This window comes from Scyliorhinus canicula, chromosome 6, assembly GCF_902713615.1.
Source record: "Scyliorhinus canicula chromosome 6, sScyCan1.1, whole genome shotgun sequence".
NCBI classification, from domain to species: domain Eukaryota; kingdom Metazoa; phylum Chordata; class Chondrichthyes; order Carcharhiniformes; family Scyliorhinidae; genus Scyliorhinus; species Scyliorhinus canicula.
Window position 1 is genome coordinate 128,004,501 of NC_052151.1, and position 16,514 is coordinate 128,021,014.

Consider the following 16,514-nt stretch of genomic DNA (forward strand, 5'->3'; position numbering starts at 1 on the left):
TCACCCAGTACCAAATCCGAACCGCAACTAGACGTGTTGTACATTGAAGACCGCGACAACGAGTTCTTTGGATTGGGGAATCTTCAGCCCAGCATATCCCGAATCGTGAGTGCAGGATTATGCTGCGGCCTGACACCAAGAGACAGAGAGCGGTACAAGCCCACAGAGAGCCTCCTGCTGCCACATAGAGAGTGGTCCACGCACCGCGAAGGGTCCCAGCCTCCACACAGAGAGTGGTCCACGCACCACAAAGGGTCCCATCCTCCACACAGAAAGCGATGAAAGACTCCACAGTGAGCTTGTGGACAAACTCCACGATAGAAGCAACGCAAGACTCCAGAGCGCAGTCCTTGCATGAACAAGAAGTGACTCGAGTGACATAAGCCTCCACTGCAAGCTCGTGGACAGACTCCATGATTGAAGGAACGCAAGACTCCAAAGCGCAGTCCTTGCATGAACAAGACCATGAGGGTCTAGCAACCTCCTCTGAGCAACCAGCAGCAGACGATGCAAGTCTGCCATGCTCAAGTGAACAACAGAAAGACTATGACAGTCCACCCACATTGTTTGAGCCACAAGAAGAAGACTCTGACAGTCTACCCAGCTCAAATGAACAACAAGGAGACACTGAGGCTCTACCCACTGTATGTGAGACAAGTGATGACGGGATCCCACTTCCCATACCAGATGTGCAATGTGACAGACTTCAGCTAGTGTGTACAGAGGCACTCGACAATCACAGTGAGACTACTGGTGACTCCGGTGACACCACGTTACTTCAATCCTCATTTGTGCGAGCCTCTCCACATGCAAATACATTCCTGAATGTTTTGACTCCGGACGTGGAGCATCAAGAAACCTCAGCTGACTCAAGTGAACCTGCTATGACTCCGGACGGGGAGCAGCAAGACACCAAAGCTGATTCAGGTGAACCAGAAAGGGCTTCGGACGGGGAGCATCGACAAGCCAAAACTGACTCAGGTGAAACAGACCAGACTCCAGACGGGGGGCATCAACAGAGTGTAGTCCTTGAGCGCAGCAAACACAACAACTGAACCATCCAACACAACAACAACATCAAAGACAATAACAAGAAGTGTACCAAAGGCAACAGCGTTGACAACAAGCATGACAAAGACAACAACAATGGAACTACAACTGGTACGACATGGTATAACTCTACAAATGAGGGACACTGTAATTGCTCAGCTCAGTACAATGACATACCATGGCAGGATGATGCATCTTACCAATTCACGTTTGCTGCACTACCAACAGGCAACATGGCTTTCGACACGGATTGCATACATCGCTACCACAAGCATTGGAAGAAAAAAAAGACTCCAAATCAGACAATTAAGTGATTTGACCACTTCTTGGTTCCTTACGCACAGGGACACTGACGGCGTTTACAAAGCAATGCCACTTTCAACATCACCACCTCACCAACCAAACAAGAAAGACACTCGACCATAATAATTAATGAATTTTGGACTCATGCATATGATTTGGACTTATTGTTTAATGATCACTGTTATCATGATTTGTACATATCATCACTTATCTACCCAGTTTGTTTAATTTTCTTTAACAACTGTATGGAAAATATGTAACATGAAAAAAGGGGGGATGTGGTGATATGCATCACTGTAAATACACAAGAGGTTAATATAAATACACGTAGACTAGCTAGACACTAGAGGGAGCACCAGAGACATGACACACAGGCACTCAACCAATAGGTCAGTTAGATTGGACACGACTAATGGACATTCATGATACACACAGAGGTGACACTACCACAGGAGGGCATTACACCAACCCATATAAAAGGACACAGCATACATGATCTTCCTCTTTCCAGTGGAGACACTCAGTGAGTAGATAGGGTCGATTTAAACACATCACACCCACCACCACATGGATTGTAGCAGACTGGTTAGTCAGTCTGAGTAGCTACAGCAGGATTAACAGGAGAGTTGAATCCAAGTAGGAGAATTGTTAACAGTTTAATAAATGTATTAAAGCTATCTCCAAGTCTGAACCTTCCTTTGTCAGAGTGCACATCAAGGAAGCAGCTTATACTACGTCAAGAGCATAACAAAACAGGGCCCATTTTTTTAACATGAGTGTTTGAGAAGGTTATATGCTTCTGTCCAGTATTCTTTAGAAATGATCAACTGATTAAATGTTTTTGGTCTTTTATTGAAGCTCCATTGTTTCTATTTTCTTGATTTAGAAAAAACCTCAATATCCCTGAAATGTTGTGATGAGACGGTCTCCAGCTTATCCAACACTCTGCCAGAGGTCAATCCTGCCACCAAACCCCTGCCATTTTCTGAAGAGGGAGGGTGTATGGAAGGGAGGTTTGGTTTGAAATGGGGGTGGGTTGCGAGTTTGCGCATTGTGGCTATAAACGGCCATTGGGGTGGGTGGTAGGGCATAGGTTGGAATGGAGGGTAGGGCCCATAGGAAGTGGGTGCAGAGAATAAGAAGGCATTGGTTGACATGGATGGGGCACGGTGTATGTGGGAAAATGAAGAGGTTAGGGCTAGAAGGCTTTTATTGTTTTATTTGCAGCTGGGATACAGTGCTGACTTACCAAGGCTGGCCATTCAACTCCTACTCTGCACAGCAGAGCCTGTGCTGCCTCCGAACTGTTTCCAGAGCCAGTGGGCCCAACACCCCTGCTTAACCACCCTGCTCGAGTGAAAATCTGATCATCCAGGACATTTTCTCCCTCATCAGGTTTGTGTTGCTTGGAGTTTTCAATTTTTGTTCCAAGACTAAATGTGTGGGGTGGAAATGTATTTCTGGATTCGTTGAATTAGGGTCCCTTTATCCTGATGCTACAAAGGTCATCAATTAGTGAATGTGGCCATCAATCAAACCAATCTGCTCTCCAAGCTGCATATGTGCACAAAAATGCAGAAACCTGATGGATCTGTGCGGGCATCTCACAGTCACTCAGAAAAAAAGTGAAACCATGGCCGGGATTCTCCGACCCGGTGCCAGGTGCGGTGCGGTGCATGAATCGCAGCCCGCCACCCCGACGCCGGCCTCCCCATTCTCCGGCACCGTTTTTCGGGCGCCCGCCAGATTGCCGCCACACCGGTCAGTGGCCATTGACAGCTGCCCCCCCCCGGCGATTCTCTGGGCCCCGATAGGCCGACAGGTTTGGCTGAGTGCCGCCGGCGTGTATTACTCAGCTCCCAACGGCGGGATCTGGAAGGAGGGGGCCCCAATGGTAGCCTGGCTCGCGATCGGGGCCTACCGATCGGCGGGCTGATTCCGTAGGGGCCGACTTTACTCTGCACCGGGCCCCTGTCGGGCTCCACCATATTGACTGGGATCCAGTGCGGCGAAGGGAATCCCCATGCTTGCGTGGAAATACGCCGGCCATTCTGCGCATGCGCGGAGATATGCTGGCCGTTCCGTGCATGCGCAGAATCACACGGGCCGTTCCGACCTAGTCCCCTAGGAAGGGGAGAATTACACACTTTCGGGGCAGTTGACGCTGGAGACGTTGGCGCCGGTTTTCACGCCGGCGTGGGGACATAGCTCCATTATTAGAGCATCCTGCCCCATGTGTTGCAATAACCATTGAAGTTAATTTGCTTGTCAGGCCACCATAAGGATATGTAGCAGTTCACAAGACATAGAACAGGTCATAGAGTCAAGTACAGCAGCCAAGTTTGAATATATCTTTGGGTTGAACTTAAGAGCAAACACTTGCGTATTTATTAGTCAAAATTTATACTCATTCAGCACAAGGAATTCAACTTGACCACAACTCCACCAACCCTCCCGTCTCGGCAACATGACATTTACAAATGTTGGAAGCAGGAAAATCCATAGAGAATCCTGATATTACCCCCCCTCGCCAGTGACGTCAACAAGGTTCATGCCATAAAGGGTAGGAACTAATTGGAATGAATTATAATAAATTTCACTACGATGAACTGGCCCCCCTGCCACTTGATCCCTCCTCACTAAGTATTCATATCTCGCCGACGTGATGGGGAGGTGTGAATCAGTTGAGGGGATCCCTCTGGGGCCCAAAGGTCAGTGCCCCCTGGCACAGGTTGGCAGTGCCAACCTGGTAGTTTGACCTGTATCAGAGGGCAGTGCCACGGCAGGCCCTCATGGGAGTCTTATTGGATGGGGGAAGGACGGACAGAGGAGGGTTTCCATTTACTTGTGGTGGGGAGGCACAGTGGAGTGGGCTGTAAAGGGGTAACTTGCAGACACAGTGAGTGAGCAGCCATTGAAGAGGGGTGGGATGCTGGCAATACTTCTGCAGTGGTGGTGTGCGGAGCCCCTGATAATTGTGGGGGAGGGAGGCTCAAATACCCCTGTTGCAGGGAGTAGGAGATCCTGATACCTCTGGGGTGGGGGCTGAATGGGTTGCTCTTTAAAGATAGCGACCCAATCTCTGTGGAGCTGGGTGCTGGCTCTATCAGGTCCCATATTGCCAGAGTGATGGCGTAAACCCCATCCACTTATTTCATTCCTTTAAAGAGGCTCAATATTGGGAGAAAAAAGGGACTGTGCAACGGGAGACCTACAAGCCAGTTTTCAGTTTGAGCCTGAGGCAATAATCAGGTGAGATTCTGTCCACTATCTGGCTGAATTTGAGTGGCAAACAATATAAACTTTTGTTATGTGTGTGCCCCGTGCTATTTAATACATCCACTATTTGCAGTCTTCTAGTTTTAATTTCAAGAAACAATGATTTGAAATACCCATCAAAGGTGACTTACACAGCCAGAACAACTCTGGTTTTCTCAAGATACGAGCTGTGGATTTATGAATCAGATCCCGCCAAAACTAAAGTCTTATTTTGGGTTCAATGCAGCAGAAAAACAGTCATCTGGTTTCAGGATGTGTTACTATAAACATTCGTCAGCATCCACACATGCTATGGGCCAATTATGAAGTAAATAAAAAGCGATAAATCAATTTTTCATGTCAAATTTACTTATTTTTAGATTCAATAACATAACATGTTGTGTCCAGAGATTACAGTAATAAAAAAATAAGAAATATGACTATGATTATTGCTGAGAAATACATAGTGACAGGAACAGAGGATTTAACCCATTTCTTTGTCATTCACTTTGATTATGGTTGGTCTGTAACTCCATTTACCTACATGTTAATCCCTGATATCATTACCAAACACAAATCTACAGATCTCGGCCTTGAAATTTTCAATGGTCTTGGCATTTTACAAGATTTCTACTGAAAATTGTTTCCTGATTACATTTTTCTCTGACACTTCCAAAACTGTATCCTTTCATTTTTCAAAAAGTTTGGCATGGACTCTAATCAGATGCTTCTATGAAGTCCGCATAGACAATATGCAGAGACTCATCCCTGTCCACCATGGTAGCTAATTCCTCAAAAATTAGACTAAATTAGTTTAACCCATCCTTCACAAATTAATCCTGATTGTCTTTGATCAGCTCATGTTTGTCCAAATACTGAGTCACTCTAGGCAGACCGTAATGTTCTCCTTCATTGCAAGTTGGGTGGTGGGGCAGGCATTTGATTGAGCAGAACGTTAGCATGCCTGCCCTGCTACCAATTGAGGCCATTCAGTGGGCAATTCACTCAGGGCAGATGAGGGACTCACTGTGTGGGAAGCCCAAAAGTAAATCTTGTGAGGTGCTTGTGATCTCCTGAGGTGGGTCTGGGGCAGGGGTATCCCTTGTTCAAAGATATTAAGCGCCTGATCGAGGGTCCCAACTTTAGTAAGGGGTACACATACTGAGAGCCCCCCTGTGTCCTTGCTGCTGACTCCCCCTCCCTTCTGCGACCCCACCCGACAACCCCCATCCTATCCTCACTCACCTGTGCCCAGGTCAATAGTGGGTGCCATGCCAAGCATTGAAGAGTTGCTGGATTCTAATTGGCTGGCAGCATTCTGCAGGCAGGACTTCTGCTGCCCAGTCAAGTGCCTGATTGGCAATTAATGTAGTGAGTCTTCCTAAATTGAGGTGACACAGGGCTCCTGGCAAACAAGAGCCCCTGTAGCCCACATTAAATTTTTGCCCTTCTGTCTCCAATAACTTGCAGTGACTTCCCAACAACCAAAGATGGACTGACAGATGGTTTATTTCTCCTCCTCTTAATAAATATTGGAGGGATATTTGTTATCTTCCACTCCAGAGTCACATTTCCCGAATCTAGGAACTTTGGAAATTGTACTCACTGTTGCAGAATTCCCTGTTATTTTTCTGAATGTTCTGCTTCCGATAGCAGTGGGAATCCTAGTGGGTGGGGGGTCACAACATTTGGAGCAATGGGAAACATCAGGAAATCAGGGTGGAATTGTTTTCACGTGCCTTTGATGGCATTCATGGTAGCTTGACTTCCCTGCTGATATGTCAGGAAACATATTTGCATTCATTTGCATTTCATGAATGCTTATTATAAATTCAACTCATTGGGATGTCGTTCCTTCTCCAAATTAAATGCCTTGCCAAAGGATAACTAGAATGGTCTGTGTCATAACTATACATGGCTGGCGGCCTTCACTTTATCAAGAACAACCTCAAAGCTGCTTTTGCCTACCTTTAAGACGGTCGCAATTCATGTGCGACTATCACTGGCAGCTCCAAGACTGGACACAGGAGGCAGGCTTCAAGGGGAACGTGGACTGTATCTCCACGGATGTCCAGGAGAGATTGAGTGTGTTAGAGCACGGGTCGAAGGAGTTGACAGGGGGGTCCTGCATGTGTGTGTGGGTTAGGGTTGGGTTGAGGTAGGGGATAGGGGTGGGGGAGGAGGGAACAGTGGCAGTCAGAAGAGGAAATGTGGTGTAGTAGGTTAGCAAGTTTAGGGTATGTCTCAGGTTAAGCAGTCATTGAGTGGGTCACAGAGGGGGGACAAGGAATGTGGTTCGGCTACCTGGAGGGGGCAGGGTCTGAGTCGGCTAGTAACTAGATGTGAGCTCTGAGGGGAGGAAAGGCATGTGGAGGTGGATCATGTTGGGGTCCAGGGCAACAGCAGATGCAGGTGTGACAGAGGAGAGATGATTAGTGATATTGGATGGGGAAATGTTGATGAGTGACAGGGGAGGGTAGAAGGTGGTGAAGCACGTCTGGGAAGTGACGCGCACCATCTTTCCAGTTACACAATGCAACGCATTCAATGTGCAACTGCGATGCCTCCAAGGAATTTAAGGTCAGCTCATTTCACTGATTAAAGGGACACTTCAATAATCATTACAAAACTGTATGAGAACATACAGTCCAGAAGGAGGCCATTCAGCCCATCGAGTCCGCGCTGACCACTTGAAAAAAATGAATGAAAATCGCTTATTGTCACGAGTAGGCTTCAATGAAGTTACTGTGAAAAGACCCTAGTCGCCACATTCCGGCGCCTGTCCGGGGAAGCTGGTACGGGAATCGAACCGTGCTGCTGGCCTGCTTGGTCTGCTTTAAAAGCCAGCGATTTCATCACTCTATAATGGAGTCCATTCCAGTTCCTGGCAATCATTCAATAGCCACGTACAACCTGAATGGTTCTCAGACTCTTGACGTTGTAGCCAAATGGCCTTCCTTCCATAAGTATCTAATCAACCGGCTTGCACAATGACATTAAATGTTAAAAGATCTTCTATAAACCCTCATGTATACATCATTGTATTTCACTTATATTTGGAGAATAAGGGAAAGATAAAGTTGCCATAATTCCAGATGACCACAGGATGCTTTCTCTTTAGAGGGGGAGAGTAGACTGGTGTGAATTAATCTGAAGATCACCACACCTCAGGCGAGGGGCAAGGTTGAGAAGGCAGGGCCTTCATGAATAACCTCAGCTGGTATGGGAATTGAAGCGACATGCTGGTCTCGCTCTGACAAACCAGCTGTCTAGCCAAGTGAGTTAAACTGACCCCCGTACATGGAGGAATATGGACAGGACGTATAGCTGATTACAAATTGGTAGAGCCCCCCCAACCAAACTCTGGATTTCTTACAAGTATTTCCAGGATATCCCTGTTCATCAACACAGGGAACAAATGTGCAGGGGGCCACTAGAGTCCGAACATCTGCCTGAATTGAAGAGGTGACATTTGGTGCATCTTGATTTGAATCAGTGAAAGGAATAGGGGATGAGGGGAGTGGGCTGTTCATGGGATTGCTACAATCACCCAACAGATACCCTCTATTTCCATTGTTACCCTTGGTCACTTTCACACTCAGTAACTGACTCCTTGAATGACATTACTTTGATATTAAACATGGCCAACAACTGCAGGGTAGCATCAACTAAGCTAACCGAATGCGGAACTATGGAACCAAAATGGTAGAGTACAAGCTAAACCTGCTCTTTGCTGAGATGATACCTTGTGTGTACTATGATCAATGCAGATTGCCAAGACATAGGGTAGATATGCAAATACAGGATTGCAGTGAAAAGAGATGCATTATAGTGAAAGACTCTGTGTGCGATTTAATGAGAAAGAAGAGTCCCATTTTGGGCATTGTAAGGAACCTCCTGTTTAATCTCTGTATGTATTTCTTTCCTCCTTTTAATTTCCATTAACCTGTTCGCTATCGCCATTCTTTGTCTGGCACCCTGGTAGTGCCCCTGACAGCCTGGCTGTGTGCCTTCCAGCCTGCCAGTGCCACCCATGCACCCTGGTAGTGCCAGGGCAGCACTGCCAGGGTGCCCAGGTCGCAGTGCCAAGGTGTCCAGGTGGCAGCGGGAGTGCCAAGATACTACCCTTCACAGAAACTGACCACCCGGGGGCCTTCAATCGCATGGTCCTCATTTGTGTGGAACAGTGCTAAATGGCGCCATGGCGAAGTCTCTCAGGCGACGGTCTCAGGGAAATCCAGCATAGACATAATGAAATGAGCCTAATGGCCAGTTTGGGTGAGATCCAGATTGCGATGTCTCGCACCATCTTGTTAGATCTCCCGAGGCATTCCGGGCATCGCAAATCATTAATTGGCCTGGTTGCATTGCCAAGTCAGGCATGACGGGGCCATTGAATCATGCCCTAGGTAAATTTAGAACATAGGAATAGGAGTCGGCAATTCAGCCAATTAAATCTGCTCTGTCATTCAATTAGGTCATGGTTATTCAGTACCTCAACACCATTTACCAGCCATCGGTCCATTTCACTTAATGCCTCGACCCAACAAAATCAAGATGCTCGGCTATTTAAGGAATCATGGGGGCGATTCTCCGCACTCACGACGGTGCGGAGAATAGCGGGGGTTGTAAATTTTTACGGCGACGCTGGTCTGACGCCCTCCCGCTATTCTGCCGCCTCCACGCCTGCCTCCCGACACGAATCGCTGCCCGTTGTTTTTTTGCGGCGAGCAGCGATTCTCAGCTGGCCGATGGGCCGAAGTCCAAGCCCTTTACGGCCGTTTTTAGGAACGTCAAACACACCTGGTCTGACCGTTCGTAAAAACGGCCGTAAAGTTGTGATCTTGGGAACCATGGCACCGATTGGCACGGCAGTACCACGGCGGTGCCAAGGGTGCCATGGGCCCGCGATCGGTGGGCACCGATCGTGGGCAGCGTGTACTTACCCCGCGCACTCTTTGTCCTTTCGCCGCCCCGCTGTATCCATTCGCGGGGCGGCTGAGGGGCATCCCGGCCCGCGCATGCGCGGGTTTCGCGCAAATGTGCGATGATGTCATCTGCGCATGCGCGGGTTGGAGTCTTCCAATCCGCGCATGCGCGGCTGACGTCATGTGACGCGTCAGCCGTCGCAAACTCTGGCAAGCGGGCTTAACGAAATTCGTTAAGCCCGCGATGCCGGAGTTCACGGCGGCGGCATGCTAGCCCCGACCGGGGACCAGAATCGGTTCCCGGTCGGGGGGGCGGAGGCTGGCGTCAAACCCGCCCGTTTTTGACGCCAGCCTCACGATTTCTCCCGGTTTCGGAGAATCACGCCCCATGTTTGCTGCCAAAATCATCTTGATTTTTTCAAAGAACTCCAATGGGTGCAAAATAAATGAAAATTAATGAACAATAGCTGAGAATGTTTGTCAGTTCAATTGTAGTTCCAGCTGTAATCCAATATTCACACAGTGAATCTCCAATGTCTGAACAATAACAATTGAGGACAAAAGCATTTTGGACAGCATGCATTCTAATAACTATCCTGCTCAGTTGCTTGAATAAAGAGACTAGCTGCACAAGTAATTAATCCCATGGTGACTGAAACCTAGAAAAGATGTTGACACATAGGATACTGAATCCAATCAGATTCAATAATTAAATTTGTGCCCATTTGATACTGCATGCATCCAGTGCCTGTTGGTCGTTAAGATGAACAATGCCTGTGCATTATTAATAGCTGCTACCTTTAATTTCCCTGCCAGAAATTAAACTGGTTCATAAATGGGTTGCCATAGTTAGAAAAGAATGAGATAGTCAAAAGAGGAGACACTGGTGTCACTGGACTAGATAGAAACAATGACAGGTGTACAACATTTGTTACATAGAGTGGAAGAGCTTCGTTCAAAGAAAGTCTCATTTCCAAGTATCATCTGTTGCTAATTACCCGTATACTACCTCAGTTAGCCTGATTTGTGACAACAGCATCCTGGTTACAGCAGGGGCTGGATTCTCCAAATATGGGGCAATGTCTCCACGCTGGTGTAAAAGCTCTGGCATTTCACGCCAGACTTCGCATTAAAAAATTTACAGCAATTCTGCTACCTGCAGGGGGCTGACAGGGCCCCGGAGTGCTTTTCGCAGCGAACGTGCTCCCGCACTTCCGGTTGCAAGTCCGCGCATGCACACGGCAGCGGCCATGCCGAACGCGATGGCTGACTCAGCCGGCGACCAGGACCAACAAAGAAGGTCCCAACGATCTACCCCGTGCCGCTCGATCTATCCCGCCTGATCGCTGCCCCGGCCTCCAATAAGGCCCCCCCCCACCCCCACCCACCGGCATTTGATCCCCGCCTTCCACCAAGGCAGCCACAGACTGAGTCCGCAGCCGCTGCGCGTGAATCCTGACCGGCCTGACGTGGTTAGAACCACGCTGTTAGGAATTCGGCCGGTTGGGACCGGAGCATCGCTGGGAGGGCCCCTGGCGTAATTCGCGGGTGAGCTATTCTCTGGGGACCGGAGAATCGCGGGAGCGGCGTCGAGCCCGATCCTGTCATAAAAGTGATTTTGGCGCGGGGCTGCGGAGAATCCAGCCCCACATGTCAAAAGGATAATTAATAAGTAAGATAGAATTATAGTTGGAGCTATGCTCCCTTTAAAAGACACTTCATTCAGTAACTAACACATTAGCTTTTGTGCGATTTTAAAAGACGGATTCTGTACACTTATATTTCCTGAATAACGGATGATCATTTAAATTTAACACCCGGAGGCATTTTACACCCATCTTTGATGTACAGTGACGATATGACAGTTCTGAAATCTTCTTGTTCCTCTTTCCTTCGCAAATTTTCAGTCAGATTGATATTTTTAAACTTATGAATTCACATCTTGTGCCAGTCAATTTCCTTCAAGTATGAATGTGTATCATGGACAGAGATGGAAAATCACTTTGATACTTGTAGATTACAAACTGTTCAAATGAAAATTATATCAGGTAGCTCAAATCCTCGTGGCTAGATGAGAATAATTAGAATGTAGATCTGAAGCAGGTGGTAGCTTTGTCTTCCTACAAGAAACCTGCCCTGCAATATGCATCATGATAAATTCTGCAGGAACTGAATGGAGTTCTTATGTGTACCATCTTGTCTCACATAAAGGAATATAGTTTCCCTGGTCCTGAACATCTGAGGAATGGCAATCATAATTGGATTGCCACTCCACTCCTACATTCCTACTTGGAAATCCAGCCGATCCTTTCTTACCTGGCCTTCCAACCAGTGTGGGACGAGAACTGTGTCATGCAATGTACTCCTGAGGCCTTTAGTCAAGGGTGGCAGAGTCCCAGGTAAGGAAGCCACACCCCCCATTTACTAGCAGCGGTAAATCAGGCAAGTTTAAAGGTCAGTTTCAAGTCAAGGAGATGGTAGGTTTGTAAGGTAAGTGGGTAGGAATTGTGGAGGGAGGTAGGGGGTTGTCGGGTAATCATGGTTGGTTGGGGGATGAGTTGGGTGGTCATGGGAACCATGTAGTCAGTGGATGGTTGCGTAGGGGAGGAATGTCGGGTGTTCACGGACGGTACCTGAGCGGGAGTGCAGTCGATGGGAGGGCGGGGGGGGGGGGGGGGGTTCTGTTAGGGTATGCAAGTTATGGGGGGTGAGACGTCCTGTGGGGCGGTCAATGGGTGGTCGGGGAATATGGGGTATTTGGGGTATCTCTTTTGTTGTTGTGGAGTGGGGGATGTCCAGTTTGGGTTTGAAGGGATGTTGGGTGATCACATGGCAGATTGGTTGAAGTGGGAGTCCCACGGGAGGTCAGGACAATAGAAGGGCTAGGGTGCATGGATTACTATCCTTTTTCCAATTTTTTGAAGAGAAAAGTGAGTTTGATGGAATTTGCTTTGTTACTCTGCATGCCGACTTGATTTCTGTGAAATAAAGTGGCTGTGAAATTTGATTGTAACTGGCCTTACTTCAAAAAATGCTTTCAGAAAGAAAGGAGAAGCACATATAAGATTATGGCCGTAATCGATCGGCCTCACCGTGCCCGACTGGGTGACGTGACAAGGCCGGTTTACGAAGCTCTGGACCCCTCGCGGGATGGGTGAGATCCAGATATTATATTTATTATTATTATTATTATTTAAATGTGCAGTTAAGCTCACTTAATATGTTCGTGCCAGAGTCTCCCAGTGCGCGGGATAAAATGTCTGCTCCTTGGAGACCTCGCCATTTGCAGTTTAGCACTGGTCCACACAAACGTGGACCAGACGTAATGGTACTTGTGTGGGGGGGGGGGGGGGGGGGGGGTTCTCCCAGGCGACCGGAGGCCTCTGTGTGGTTGGGGTTTGGTCAAGGTAGTACCTTGGCTTCCCGGATGCCACTCAGACACCTTGGCACTGCCACTCTGGCACCCTGGCAGTGTCAATGTTCCCGGGGGGGAAGTTGCCCATGTCAGGGATAGGCCCGGGGGTGCACTGCCTTTAAGAGGTGGGGTGAGGGGGCTCAAGGATGCCCGAATCAGAAAGCTTTGGGGGTGGGGGTTTGGCGGCCCCGGTGGGAGGGGGGGGGGGGGGGGGTCGTGAGCTTATCAGTGCAGGAAATGAATGCAAGTGTAGTCTCGGCGGAGCTATTGTTGCTGACGTCAGAAAAAAAACCAGTCCAGTTCAACAGCGGGGTCATTCCTGGCATTGCAGGTACAGAGAAACACCCCGCTAAATGCGCCCAAAACGGGGCTCTCTTCCCCATTATTTTCACCCTTGGTGTGAAATAACTGTATCCAATTCAGATCACCTTGCTATAGGAACCCTAAGATACCAGACTAAATCTATGACCCACTTATTCAAACTCCTGAAAATAAATGGTAACAATGCAAACCTCATCCATGGTTACTTCTATCTTACTCATTTTAATGCTTTTCGATAATGTTTTCAGAAGTTTACACAAAGACATATGCTGTACACATTTTGATAGAAGGTTATTCGTTCGTTTTGTCAATGTTCTGCATACCCTAAGGAAAATATCCAGACAATAATTCGATCAATTTGTATAATTGTTTAGAGTAATTCCGTGATTGAATACTCCCTATGGTGTGCATTCCTTACAGGGAGCAAACCTTGGAAAATCTTAAGCATGCAGTCTATGATTTTCTGGCCATTAATAATTATAGATAGAACTCTTCAGACTACAGACATTTTTTTCTAAGATACAGAGTTCAAATGGAATGGTTAGGGACACCTATCCTGGCACATTAGTTAATGATTCTTTTAGTTGTGATTATTGTCATTTCCTGCCTTCCAGTGAGCAGGCACTGTTAACTTATTCCCACTTGGCATGTGTATATTGCCTTCTCTTGAGAGGTTTAGATATTCTGTATAAACTTGTATCATGTGTGCATCAGAGAATGCATCGCACAATGCATGTCACTGCCTCCATTCCAGGCAGAACCTAAGAATTACATGCTCTGATCAGCATATGGTTGAATTGATTGTTTTCCTGTTCAGCTCATTGAAATAGTTTCTATGCCATGTAAAACAGAATGTAGGGCAATACATTGGAAAAGGAGAAAAATCTTTATATGTAAACATTGTGCAATTTTGATCTTCTTCTATCCCCTTCCTGGTATGCAGCCTATATTAATTATAATCTGAAAGAGGTCATGGCACAAGAATGCTTTCCATTTAAGGGAACCGTTGAGGCATTGAATATCTTGGGATATGATTATCCATGATCTGCATCATTTGTATGGGTACCAGATTGTTTGCAACATATAAAAGGATATATTCAGGTCATCGACTTGTTTTCTTCTTGCACTTATCAGTCTCAAAATGAACCTGTTGCATGATATTATTTTGAAAAGCTGTACCCTTTATGTGGAGACATACTTTTCAAAAACTTGCCCAATAGATTCCCCATGTTATATGCTAATGATAAATCCCACTCAGCACCTCTAGATAAATTGCCTCCAGCGAGTGACATTTCCGACATATCTTTTTCCATAACTCAGCCAAAACTCCATTGATATTGGCTTCAATTCTAAACAAACATTGATGAATGAAGATTGAGGAATGATTAATCACTCATTTTTCCCTTGATACTTGTGAATGCAAACATTGAGAGGAATTCTATTTGTTTAGGTTTACATATCTATAAAGATGAATTTTGCACATGACCAACTGGATATTTTGTTTTGAATCATAAAGATTCTCTGGCCTTGAAAAGTCTGCCAAAGAGACATAAGTTAGTGTTTGCCATGACCCACCTTGAGATGTGGATTCTGATGAGCTTGTTTCGAGCTGTACCTGTTCTAACTTTACCAGTAGTGCCAGAGAAAGAATAGGTCTAGGTTTGGGGGTGGGTGGGGATGTGGGGTAGTGACATGGAGGAGGTGAATGGGAAGTCTCTGTAGCAGGAGTCTCTACTTTCCTGTCCGTCAGTGCTACACTGAGTAAATAAAGATAGCAGTATTATGACTGGACATGTTATGTCACTAAATGGCAGAAGTGGGGGCCTCCAAGTTAGTGGCTTGACTAATGTGCTAATTCAAATTGTCGGCATATTACTTGCTGATTGCAAAACTATTGGGATAAAATTAAATGTCTATAAGAAATGTGTTTTGTTCACTTTACATATACAAATGTACTTATTAAAACAGTGGGCACAGCTATTTCAATAATGCATTAATGATTAGTATCACATAACCTATTTCCAATCCATTAATATAAAGCAGAGTTAAAACAAATTTAATTAAAGGTGTAATATTCCATACCTGTACCTTTAGCCTCAACTCAGCCTAAACTCCATCAATATTGGTTTCAATTCTAAACAAACATTTATGGATGACGATTGAGGAAATGATGCTGTTCTAATATAGCAACTATATACGTAGAGTTAATTAGCTCTGTAGAGTAACAAATGTGCTATCGAAGTTCCTGCTCCCTGTTCATGCACAGTGAAGGCTGAAATTATATTAAAAATTGCTTTCTTCATAGAATTGACGATATAGTTTGATAATATTATTCATGTGACATTTGGCAAGGTGATTATAGCTAGCAAAGTTTGTCAGTTTTAGCTTGAAGAATATTCACTTCACTCAAGTATAAAGCTCTGGTTGTCAAAGCAGAAATCTTAAAACAAATCTTGGGGTTTCCTGCTGATTTGGGAAGTATCTGCGTTGTTCAATCATCTATTGAATCTGGGTTAATATTAAGGAATAATTCTGTAATTAAGTTACACTGGTGTAATTTGAATCTAACATGTCCATCCAGAAAAATATCAAGATTGAGTGCAATACCAGTGTTACTCACTGGCAAAATCAGTCAAGATTCACCTTGGCTTGGATGCTCACCTAATTTCTTCAGTTTTCCATTGTTTTGTCCAGCATGTTTAGGTTAAAAATGGTCCCCACTGCGTTACATTTACATATTGTGGTCTATCATTCTCCTCAAACACTGCAGATTGTAATGAATACTCCTAACACCCATTAATCTTTCTACCTTCCTGTTACAATAAATGATTAAATGATGACACATGAAACAATTGAAAACATCTGAATTATCTAAATCTAAGCACGTCTTATATCTTCCCTGTGATAGAACTTGGATATTTTATTAGCCAAATGAGCCCAAATCCAAAGGAGAAGGCCGTAAAAACAAATTTTAGTCTCAGGCATTCATCTCGAAAAATATTCTCAATCAGGCAATTTGTCAATCCTCCTTTGACAACATCTCCCAAATCTGTGATCTATGCACCTAAAAGAACAAGCACAGCAGATGTATGGGAACACCAATACCTGCAAGTTTTCCTTAAAGCCACAAACCATTCTGATTTGGAATGATATCACTGTGCCTTCACTGCTACTGGATCAAGTTCCTTTCAGCACTGTGGATGTACTTACACCACATAGACTGCAGTAGTTCTCAAGGA

At 45.9% G+C, this 16,514-nt stretch overlaps 1 protein-coding gene across 13 annotated transcripts in view; it reads right to left on the minus strand.

Moving 5' to 3' along the window:
* The window catches only part of otofa (otoferlin a), a 500,940-nt gene that overhangs the window by 381,731 nt on the left and 102,695 nt on the right, over nt 1-16,514 (minus strand). The window lies entirely within an intron of this gene.